At 42.4% G+C, this 12701-nt stretch overlaps 1 protein-coding gene across 6 annotated transcripts in view; it reads right to left on the reverse strand.

Moving 5' to 3' along the window:
• The window catches only part of LOC119660530 (mucin-5AC), a 304327-nt gene that overhangs the window by 122144 nt on the left and 169482 nt on the right, over positions 1-12701 (reverse strand). For 5 of the 6 annotated variants that reach the window (XM_038069154.1, XM_038069158.1, XM_038069155.1 and 2 more), the window contains exon 2: positions 10402-10425. The exons of the other annotated variant lie outside the window; for it this stretch is intronic. The gene's annotated coding sequence lies outside the window, so the exon portion shown is untranslated. The remainder of the gene's footprint in view (positions 1-10401; positions 10426-12701) is intronic. 6 annotated transcript variants of the gene reach the window in all.

The raw sequence follows: 12701 nt of genomic DNA on the forward strand, positions 1-12701 counted from the left end.
ATGATAATTAATAGGCTATAGAGAATGGTCTTTGAATGCGGTCCTGTAATCCTTTACCGGCCTTTACTTTTGGACATTAGAGGCGGTTTTTTTTTGAAGCACTAGGGTTCAATATTCCGTACTAAACTATCAATTCCAAGTAATGGCGCAGGGTTTGAGTAATGTACCCAATACCATCACAAGTAAAGTAAAAATGAAATTGCTGAGATTAGGGAAAGATATAAAAAAAACATATTGGATTTCTCCTGATGGCAGATTCCACGACAGTCCAGCTAGAGCAATCCAACTAAGTTCATCATAGTCATTGTGGCAGGGCAGACCCCAATTTTTCTAAGAAATAAGCAATAGTTCTTAACGTAAGGACAATTTCAGAGTGTAAGCAAACTAGTTTGAGCCGCACAACAGCGGGGGTCGGCAGGTTTAACGCAGTTATTCTCAGCGTTACCACGGAAGAATTTACTAGCGCCTTTAGCAAGAAATGCGTCAATCTGCGCGTGCTCTGCAGAACACTCGTTGGTGTGTGTGGAGAAGTAACGTAAAACGCGAATGCTCTAACGCTGTATTTCAAGATCACGTCCTCAATTTGGCGACAATGACATATCTCAAAATGCAGCGGTTGGAATATTATTGGTTCAGCTAATTACATGATCCATTTATTTACCGCCCACGTACAATAGACTGGTCAACCAGATACTGAGAAAGATTCCTTCAGACAACAAGTAGACACAAACACCTGTAACGTGCCTGTCGACGGTAATATCATTATTGCAGGTGACCCCAGACCGACAGACCTCCCCCCTAGATGCTGATGAGCCACCACAGGAAATGCACCAAAAATTGAGTATTCAACGGCCGAGATTAGTCAAGAGAGATGGTGTGATACTCCTTCACGACAATGCACGACCCTATGTATCCAGAACAACGGTTCAAAAGTTGAACGAATTGCAGTATGAGACTGCCAAATCCACCATATTCACCGGACCTTTCGCCAACGGACCACAACTTTTTTAAGAACTCGGATCATTTTTTTGGCGAAAAAACAATTCAGGAACGAAGAGGCTGTCAAAATTGCCTTCCACGAATTTATCAACACCCGACAGTTGGACTTCTACCAAGCTGACATACATGCTCTTGAATCTCGCTGGGAGAAGTGTTTTGAATCGACTGGCACCTATTTTGATTAATTAAATAAATTTTTGTAAGCTTTACAGTCGTTTCCAATTTTAGTACCAAAACGACCATTTCCTTTGCAACAACCTAATACATTGAAAATTTACGTCTGCCGCAAATCAAATGACATGAATTCGCGAGAAAAGAGATGAAATGATTTATCTCACGGTTGCGATAAGTTGAACACCCTTGTCAGCTTTGCCAAGATTCTGTGTTTTGTGGTGTTAACCGAGAAGACTTGCTGGTCACGAACAACTCGTCCAAAGTTGGAAGGCTCGTTTTGTGACGTCATTATCATTGGTAGGGACCTTTGCAGAACTAAGTGATTTAGGTACCTTAAATTAATTCTCTCAGTCAATCTCAAATTAGTTGGTAAATCATCCTAGCCCGCATAAAGTGACACTGCTTAATTAGCGCCCTTGCTGACTGATGAAATCAACGAGCCCCGTTTTGGGCTGCTGAGCAACTGCCTAGGATATCTAACGCTAGCTCGTGTTTACAAAGACGCAGATGTTGCGCTGGATCAATGACATAACTCCCTTCAGTTACGCCCCAAATAAAAACAGGCGTTACACCCATCGTTGAAAAATTAAGTGAGAACACCTTCGATGGGGCTACCGTGTCATTTGCGCTGATGGTGATCCACAAATTGAAATTAGTTTGAACCTCCTAATCGTTGGGAAGCGAAAGGTATCCTAAGACCGATCGAAAAACCAGACACTTCACTCCCTAGACGGGGATTTTGAAACGTCTTTACTCCACCTGAATCCAACTTCTGACGGGGAGAAGTGGCAAGCCCAGTCCAAACAAAACTAAATCAGAGGATGAATCGGATGTACTATTAACTAGCAGACACCCTCACCGCTCTGATTAACAAAGGAACAAAGGTATAAAGTGTATCATATCAAAGCGGAAGTTTGGAGTGCACTTAGCTCTCAATCGATCTATTCTCTTGTTCTAGACAGCTCTTTTGGATTATACCCATGCTCAATTTTTTAGGTGTACAATTATTCGGTTTCCTCTCAGCAATTCAATGATCTGCGCCAGTTTTCCACAAGTTACAGTGAATGTTTAAATTGTATAACAAACCCAGAAGCTTACTACACGTGTACATTTTTCCAGCACCAAACGAGTTCCATAAACTCTTATCAGATATTTAAATCCCCTAAGCAGCGCCCGTGAAATACACGTGCGTGAAAAGTCAACACTCCAAAGCGACATTCTCCCATAAAATTTATTCTATAAAATGTTGGCTATCACACTCCACCGTTCACCGTAATTGTTTATCGTTCTTGTTATTACAGAGCGATCCCCATCTGAAACTCCCCCTTTTGCATCTACCCAACCAGTGAGTGACCTTGTATTGACACAATTCTTCAGTGATACTTGGACGATTCTGCATTAATGTATATAGACGTCGCCACTCATCAGAATTCCGCTCGGGCAATTATCATTAATAAATTCAGTCATGTGTAAAATAGCTGCAAAAGTATGATGGCATCACCACCATTATTGTTATGTAGTCATATAATGTTATTTGGAACAGAAAATATCGATGAACAATGAAATGATATCGTTAAATCTGTGTGGAAAGAGAATGGGGAAGACTAGTTTCCGGCCTGGTTGGCTATTTCGCTCATGCTCTGCGTCTATTTTATTTTCTGATTAATCTGTAGCCAAATGAGAGGGTGAATTACAGGAGTACAAGGCAACAAGTACACTTTATCTTATTTTTTGGGGAATACCCGATTTGCGAACCAAAATTAAACGCATATGTTATTATGTTATAGAACCTTTGATCATTCCAACGTGTTTTAACGAAATGGATGGATGACCTTGGAGTCAAACATGCAACTTAATCGCCAGAATCAGCCCATGATATATTCACCTTCGAAATTGCAACATATTATCGCGAATCTGTCTTACTTTTACAATTCATTTATTATGGTACAACACCCATAAAGCAGGATGCTTTCTTTTTTATAGACGGCTGTAAAAATATTCACTTTTTAATGGGATCCTTGCTCCCAATAAATCAACAAGGAAAAAGAAATGTAAAATTTATATAAAAATATCACACTTTTTGCCTAGTTGGATGCTTTTTTGTCCTAATTTTTGGGTCAACATCAGATATGAAGCAGTTCCAAAAAGAACGAATGGAGATATTTTATTTGTTATTGCTTCAGGGATGATTGAATTTGACTGACTTGCAAGCCTTTTTGCGTTTGGATTCGAGACATTTGCCTAGAATAGTAATGATATGTCTCCAATTCACCCCTTTGTGAAGTATGAGATATTTGCACAGGCTCCTTTTCCTCTACGATATAATTTTCTGAACTAATTTTATTTTCAATAAAAATACATGTCGGCTTCATTATTAACCTCAATTCCGTACTAATAATAAGCCTGCAGTAGTGGGACAAGCACGAGGACGAACGCAATAGACGTTAAGGGTTTTAGAAAAGCACACGAGCGAAGGCATCTTCAGAGCACTTATTTGCAGTCGGAACAGACAAGGCACTTTCGTATAAACTTAATGCACAATGGGACCACCCATCCTTCAATATGTGTGTGTAATTCAGTGAATATCCTGCCTGCACGAGATGCATGTGGATATCCGAAGATATAAGGAAGCCTGGAAAACTGACTGTTTCCAAGGACATGCAAATTTCACACTGCAAAAAATCGGACAACTTCGAATCAATTGCCTCTCCTCTCTTCCTAAAACTAACTAAATCCACTGAGCCAATTTCTCCAAGATGTTAATTGAAGTAGTGATGCCTCCATGCGCAGTAAGGTTACCTTCGGCATGCAAGCTGTACAAGCTCATCTCCATCAAAACTTTGCCTAAATAATTTGAATTAAAGTACACACATAGCTAAGATTTTCTCAGGTATCCAGGGCAATTCGAAGCTGTGTTACGATCGGGAAGCAAACTATTTAGTTAAAAAATCCAACTCCTTCCCAGTTACATTAATGGTTTTCACGTTAACTGTATTATAAACCAGACTTCCCTAGGCCTTCAGGTGAAATCGTTATTGTTTGCGAGAACTCCTGCTTCCCTGGTCAACGCTATGGTGGAATTCGTTTTGATTCAACATAGGCTACGATCTATCTCTTGAACTTTCCCGCGTTAAAAAGACCCAACCGTGTCATGCCCACCTCTCCTTGCAGCCAGCAACAGATTCATTCCACTCCACGCTTCCGTCACCCAGCTCCTGTGGCATTCTTTCGTGAATATCCGGTGATTGCAGCTGCTCCAGAGATAAAGGCATACATACATCAACATTCTTGACCAGGTACTGCAAAGTTTTTTCGTCCACCCAGCAAAAAAGTTTCCACAATGCTCGAGGACAACGTGACCACGATAATCGGGAACTGCGTCTCTGTTCCTCTGCACCAAATTTAAGCGACCATGATACCATGGTCCCATTCGAGGCCAATGACAGCACCTCTTTTGTTGCGCACATTCAGAGCATAGCAGATTGTGGTGTGATTAAGTGAGTAAGTTGTCAGAACCTACCTTGGCATTCAGAGCACCAACGACGAAGAAAATGTCGCCTTTAGTGAGCTTCTCCTGAACTATATGTAATTGCCCATAGAAAGCATCCTTCTCCCCTATATCGGAAAATTCTGTTGATGCATAGCATTGCACAATTGGGATATTCCTTAACCTGAATCAGAATCTTGCAGTCAAGACCCTGTCAGAAACCGGACTTCCAGAGTACAGAAGCAAAGTGCCAATTACTACAAGAGGGAGATGAGTACTATCCAGAGTCCAACCATCTCATTCGTTCAACCCAGCCCGCCGGCCTAGTCTGATTAAGCTTCAGGCAAGTTCTCACACGACCTCCTAGTGGTGGCCGTTGGAAACTGTCTTCAGACGAGCCAAGAGTGTGTAGAGCCGGGTTGGAAGTATGGTCATCCAACTGACAAGGATCTTTTTGCTTGCTGGTCATGTTTTAGAGGCCAGTGGACCTGGTAGGGGATGGGGCGAAATAACAGTCCGGGGATCGTCCTCTCTGCACTGAAGAAGGTGTTAAAAGGGCCGCAAGCCAAGTTGGAACAGCATACGCCGAGGGTTGCGCGGCCAATAAGGAGCTTGGTCTTTAGTATGCGAACTCTGAATACCTTGGGCAGACTCGTACCCTGGTGGCCGAGCTAGCCAGCTAGTTAGAACATTCTTCCCGGAGTGCTAGTGGGACCAAGAGATGGACTCAATTAATAAAAATAAAAATAACAAACCGACGAAAGAAGAGGTGGTGATGCCAGGCGCGTCATCGGAGGAAGAGCTACTGGCATCTAGTTAGAAGACAGCAGCCGTCGGTGCCAGTCTTAGCAACCGTGCAGACCTCCTGGAACGAGCCAGCAGATAGGCTAGGCGTTCCCAGCTTCGAATCCACTGCCATCGAGCTGAGTGTAGCGAGTACCAGCCATAGTACTCCTAATACGAAACTGTCGCGAAGGTCCACTGGAGTCATGCTCAAGAACCAGTACCAGAAGGCTAAGCCTACTCTCAGCAAGATTGCTAAAAATAAGGAAGCTAGCAGAGTTGTACGAGTGTACGATTGTTTCCGCTTGCGAGAAGGGCTGTAAGTCAGAACCTTGCTTGGAGGATATGCAGCCACCTCAACCGTGCGAGACTATCAAATCGGTAATTGCCGAGGATAAGATCGGTTGGGCTATAAACAGATTCTCCGTCGTCTACGTGCCAGTCATACTGTAGAAGAAGAGAAGAGTTGTGCCGTGGCTTGTCAAAAATTACCGGAGCTGTGTCTCTTTGGGATACGTACCACAATTTTGGTGACGCGTACGAGTGGCTTTCATACCGAAAGCGGACAGGCGCGGCCATGAGTCCGTGAAGGACTTTCCACAAATCAGCCTTATCTCTTTCGTGTTGAAGACCTAGAACGCGTCCAGGACCAATATGGAAAGAATGCCTTTCTCTAAGTCCCAGCATGCCTGCTTTAAAGGTAAATCCACAGAAAGACTAGACTAGATAGACCAAGACCACCAAGAGTATCTGAATTCCACCTACCGCGGCTGAAAGAATAAAGATTGGTTCTTTCTTCAATGTGAAGTATCTGGGTGTAACCTTGGATCCAAAGCTAAACTGGAGATTGAACATAGAACTGTGGGTTGTACAGCTCTATTGTGCCTAGCAGTCTTCGACCAAAAAGTATAATAAAATGAAGCTTAGTAGGATTCAAAGAACCCCGTGTGTAGGTGCTATTGGAGCTCTGCAGTGCTACCCGACAGATGTTCTCAATTTTCCCGGAGTTCCCGGTCATAGGAACATAGAGGGGAATGACCTGGCTGACGGATTGGCCAGGCGGGGCTCTGTTCTTGGCGGCGGGTACTGTTGGTGTTCCGCTGGCGACTGATAGTGGCGGAGTTTACTCGTACTAATTAGCAACCACGGACGTCAGATGGCGAAGGCTCACCAAATCGAGGAGCATTTGGTCAGCTTATAACAATGCATGCAATGCATACAAGATTACGCCTCGGCATACCCTACAATTCGTATTGCCGAAGCTGCAGAGAAGAGTCCAAAACCGTCAGGCACTTTCTTTGCGATTGCTCAGCTCTAGATAGAGTCAGACTACGGACACTGAATAAACCAGTTTTGGGGACCTCAGAGAGATTTCTAGCTGCAGAGGAGGAGAGCTGCTTTCTTTCGTGAATTCTACAGGCTGGCTCTGAAGATCTGAGACGGCTGGACTCTGTCTCTTACTCTCATAACAGCACTCACGGTCTTAGTAGTTCGTGGCATCAAAACAGCGCACCACGGCACTAATTGGGCTTCTCAGAGCCGCCACTGATACCTACTTACACTGCCTGCCTATCACATGAAGTTTTCTCCAAAAAGGCTACAATGATCCGAACGAAATTTGGTGGACATATGGGAACTATGAAATTCCAGGCATCTAGCGAATTACATAAATTTAGATGGAGTTAAGGGGGAACTTTCCACACATGCATGCATTGGTGAAAAGATTTTGGCTTCGAAAATAGAGGCGCCGGGTGATAGTTGCGGAAAAGGCCGCTGGACTAAAAATCGGTCCTGTATATCAAGAAGTGCAATGCTTGCATGATAGAATGGTTGCAGGAAGCATTTGCATCGCTTCGGATTGAACGAGTCTCTTAAGGCAAAAGACACCGCTACATATGAGGACCCGAAGCATGTTAGGTTCAATGTCCCACATTCGTGGATAAAAGAAGGAGGTTGAAAAAACCCTTCATCGTAATTATCGGACCCTATAACCTCGTGGAGGAGATGCTGAAGTCGAAACGTCAACAATAACCACGATAAAAAAAACAAACTCCAGGAACTGGAGTGGGCCCGGAACGCGGATTGGGCACGTGAATTAATCGTACTGGTGCAGACCAAAATCTCCCTCTCCACGGGCTCAGAAGTGCTGATGATTTGGATACTCCACATAGCGTTTTTTTATATTTCCAACCCAGTCCATAAAGAAAAAGTAGAGAGCAGATGAGTGGTAGCCTTAGCACTCAGACATATATTGGGTTGGGGAAAAAGAAATGTCATATTTTGTCAATAGATGGCGACATTTAAACATATCTCGAGTTGTACTTATCGCATCGACAATCTGTCTACAAGTGTCTCTTTCACAGTGTTGTGATCATACGTTTCAGTCTCAAGTTATAGCGCGTCAAAGATGGAGTCCACCAAGCAAGAAATTCATCATATTTTACGTTTTTTCTACCTGAGAGGTAAAAATGCAACAAAGGCGACCGAAAAAAATTATGAAGTTTATGGGCCCGATACTGTAACGATTCGCACAGCACAGCGTTGGCTCGATCGATTTCGTTCTGGTGTAATGGATCTCGAAGATACACCTCGTACCAGTACGGGGCCAATTGTCGTAGAAACCGATAAAATCGTCGAAATCATCCAAGTAGACCAGCATGTGAGCATTCGCTCGATTGGCCAGGAACTGGGTATAGACCAAAAACCGTTTAGAATCATTTGCAGAATATTGGATTCCAAAAAAAGCTAAATGTTTGGGTGCCACATGAGTTGACGCCAAAAACCGAATGCGAATCAAGGCCTGCGATGCACTGCTGAAACGAAACGAATTCGACCCATTTTTGAAGCGGATGGTGACTGGTGATGAAAAGTGGATCACGTGCGACAACCTCAAACGAAAAAGATCGTGGTCGAAGTGCGGCGAACCGGCCCAAACCATCACCAAGCTCGAATTGACGGCCAGGAAGGTCACACATCTTTGATGACCCGCCAGGAGCTACGGGAGCTCGGATGGGATGTCCTATCGCACTCACCGTATAGTCCGAACGTGGCACCAAGTGATTACCATCTCTTCCGGCCCATGCAAAACGCTCTTGGTGCTAGAAAGTTGGCTTCAAAAGAGGCTTGCGAAAACTGGCTGTCTGAGTTTTTCGCAAATAAGGAGGGGATCATGAAGTCGCCTTCTAAATGGCAACAAGTTTACGAACAAAACGGCGCATATTTGACTTAAATTGGATAATTCTAAGTATGTTAAATAAAGCGTCAAATTTCGATCACAAATACGACATTTCTTTTTCCCCAATCCAATATAATTAGTACGACAGATGCCACATAGTTACTTAATGCAGTCATTACTCATTTCCGCTCCTAAGGTACATCAGGCTATCCTTTCTCTACTCCATAAATTTTTGCCAAAAACCTTGAGCTTAAATCCATCTTTTCCAGGTCTTAATTCCAGGTCGATTTGGAATTGATTCAAATTGTTTTCTATTCCCAAGGAGCGTGATTCATCGTATATTCCGGCCAAAAAACAGGCCAGCTAACTTATAATTTCTTCGCTGCCATAACGACTTCCTATTTATTTGCCTTTGTTTTCTTCCAATATCTCAATTACGTATTCGAACTGAATCAAAATAGAAAATAGAATAATTGAATCAAATCAATTTCATTATAACATCAACACGCAACAAACAAGACGGTGATTGTATCTGCATTTTCGTTCCTCAGACGCCGGAATTATCCAACAGCAACATCATTGAGGAGGTAATTTTATAAAGACCACAATAAAGCTGAATCGAGACGGAGAAAAAAGTATCTTGGAGCACAGAAATAGGCGAATATGTAATTTAAAATGCTAAATTGTGATTTTGCAAATTCCATTTACAAGAAAATTTAAAACAAAACACCTGCCAAAAACCGTTTGAAGTGGGAAAGGTAAAACAACTTGATTTGTTATTCGAGCAATTTGTTTCAATTTAATGCGAACCTGAGGCGGTAAAAAAAAATTTTTTCGCCGCTAAATTATAAGATTCGTCTTCCTTTTTATTCAAATTGGACAAAAAAAGTTCTTGGAATAGATTTTAATGCTATTAGCATGCAATTAAGCAAGAAAGATACTAAGCGCCGTTGAGATACTAAAAAATGCTTTGACTATTGTGGATTTAAGGGATTACGCTGATTTCAAAGGTGACAAGTAGGAGCACCACCCGAGGAGGTTTTATTGAGCTTCAAATTTATAGCCAGTTTCGTCCATTTGGAAGGTTGTTGTCACGCATTTGCCTACATGTGGCCTAAAGTATTTCATCGATTTATGGTACTTTTTATTCACGCCAAGGGCAAAGAATTGCTCCCTGGTCGGCACGCAATGTATACTTAGAAAGAAAGTTAAAGGACATTAGCTCTTCGGAACTTTCTTTCTTTTTTCAAGCATGGTCTCCCGACCTATCCAATTTGTATTAACTGTAAGATACGCTACATTTAGTATACAATTTTTCTGAATGACCCACGCACACAATTTCGGCAAAATTACCCCAAGCACCCCTTAAAATTATTTCACAAAAATAATTTCGCTTGTGTAAGCTTTGACCTGATTGCTATGTCCAAATAGACCTCAATTGCGAGGCTTAAAATTCAAATAGGACACGAGGATTTTGTCTACACACAACTTGCAGAATTTAATTTGTTATCTTAACCGACATAAATGAGCAATTCATGGAATGGTCCACTGAATGGGAGTGAAGAAAATGGTGTAGAAATAAAAGACCAAATCTAATGCATTCCAAGTGCGAGTGTAAGAAGCTTAAGTTATGCAAAATACGATTACACCTGAGATCTTGGAGAATTGTCCAGTAATTTGATATTAGATTAAAAGTGTGCAAGAGACTGAGTAGTTAGATCGGATTGGTATATTTTGGTTGTAATCGTTGTAATATGTAGAAATAGATTTACGCAAAAATTACCTGAACAGAAGATGTCAATTATCCCTGAAAAGACAGAAAAGAAAAGAGTTTTTAGTAAATTAAGTCTTAGGAACTGTTAAAAAGTTATGGAGAAAAATCTCAATTGGATGCCATCAAAAATCTGGTAGATGACGAGCAACTACGTCCTTATTTCGGAAAAAAACTTCATCATTCATTACTAGCGTCCTAGCCTTTACTTACGTTGCACACCAGTTCGCTGAGGAGGTAATGTTACAGGTCAGCAGACTAAATCCGTTGGTCGGCCTTTACATTAAAGCGATAACACGCACTTTGTTCAACTTCGGGCGGGAAACCTACAAATAGTTTTTTTTTTAGCGCAAATACTTCAGCGTTTCACACCTCCTGCAAAGCTTCAATAACGCTATACAAATGTGATGGCATATGCAGGCCAGATGAACTCCCCAAGACGCCGGAAGGATATCCCAAGCCAGTAAAATGCGGAATAAGCAACCACGCCGATAATTACTGCAAATGCGTTTTATAATTACTACGAGAAGAAACGCCCAAAAACTGGCTCTTCCATCTCTGATCCATCCAATTCTGAGAACTAAGGCACACGTAATCTCAACACCCTTACTCGCCCGTCCTCGTTTTTCATCGATGTCCTACTCATTGTCAGCCTAACCCACTAGCTACGCAGATGCCTTCAAACCAACTCATTCCAGGTCTCCATCGGTTCAACCAGCAATTCCGGCGGTACATGCAAAGGTTCAATACAATTGGAAACTTACTAGCATGGTTATTTTTTTTTGTAAGCTTAGTGAATGCGTTATCGTACCAAGTATTGGACTCCCGCAGCCGACTTCAACCTAACACCTTTCCGATCAACACATTATTTCTTGAGTTCCCGCCTAAGGGGCCCTTCAAGTCACGAATTCATTTCCAAAAGGGAGAGGTGGAAGGCATTTTTTTAATTCAAAGAATCCCCAGTTATTCGGTCTCTCCACTGGCAGAACCTTATCTTCATCGCAAGAACAAAGACCCGAACGTAATACGCCACCCGGTTCCATTCGCAGCATCTCTCCAACAATATTAACAGACCCCCTCTGTCTGTCTAAAGTCCCAGTCAAATCCCATCGCATCCCATCTTCCACAAAAGAAAAAGATATGATCGCGCCATTGCAAAACACTCAGTCAGGGGACCACGCCTCCCCAATTTTTGTGTAGGTACAACTGAATTCTCCATGCTAACTATGTTACAAAGTTGGAAGAGGAAATAATCAGTCAAACCGTATTTTCGGTTCAATCACGGAACTTGGTTGCCGATAAGCCACGTAGCCTCTGTCTCTTTACTCGTTTACCTAAGAAAATTGCCACTCGTTCAGTGTATGTTGCTATTCACGAACCTTCTTTGAGTCATCTTCGCTTGTAGGTGGTTTCGCCTTCCATAGTAAGAAAGGTGATGGGGATCACCTCCACGACCATGGTACAGTACGTTAGGCAGAAGCCACCCCCAAACCTGTCTGTCTCTACTTGTACAAGGAGTTTACCCTACACCTCCTTGCTAAGAGCTTTCAACTCATATTTCCACACCAGAAAGAACTACGTTGCACTTATGAGAAAACTTCTCCGGCTAGAGGTACGGCCTCAACGTTTACCCTTAGTCAGCTTAAGGCTGAAACTCCTGCTGCAGATTTGTCCGCTGCTGCATTCATTTGCTCGAAAGAGATCATTTTCGAGTCAAACATTAATCTAAGGTACCTAAACGGTAGTTTTGACTGCATAATTGTCAAGCCGATCGGAATGGAACGCAGGGTCCGGATTCTCATTGTTTCGATTTTTTTGCAGCACAAATCTGAATCCATCTTCATTACCGATCAGAAATGACTTTTCCATCATGTCGAGTCTTAGCAGAATATCATAAGAAATGTTCCAGAGATCCAGCCCTAGGATGGATTTCTGCGCAACCCCCGAAGTGATCTCTATCCCCCTCAGACCGTTCTATCATTACGCAAAGCATTTAGTGGTCTCCTCGATAATTCTTCAATATCTACAAGCGAAAACCCAGCATAAGGAAAATATTTCGTAGTGTAACTAGCATATTTACTCATTTTATGCAATTAAATTGAACGTTATGAGGAACACTTGTCGTCGAGATTGACTGGCATACCCTTCAGCTTGACGAAAGGCATCCCCTCCCTCTATGATCAGATTGATCCTTCTGATTTGAGACCGAATTGTCTTGGGGATAAGTCCCCTGCAATGCATATCGGCTAGACGAGTCTACTCTTAACGAGCTTTTCAAACGCATTCGCGACTGTGACAAGCATATAGAGTAG

Source organism: Hermetia illucens, chromosome 6 (assembly GCF_905115235.1).
Source record: "Hermetia illucens chromosome 6, iHerIll2.2.curated.20191125, whole genome shotgun sequence".
Taxonomy (NCBI): domain Eukaryota; kingdom Metazoa; phylum Arthropoda; class Insecta; order Diptera; family Stratiomyidae; genus Hermetia; species Hermetia illucens.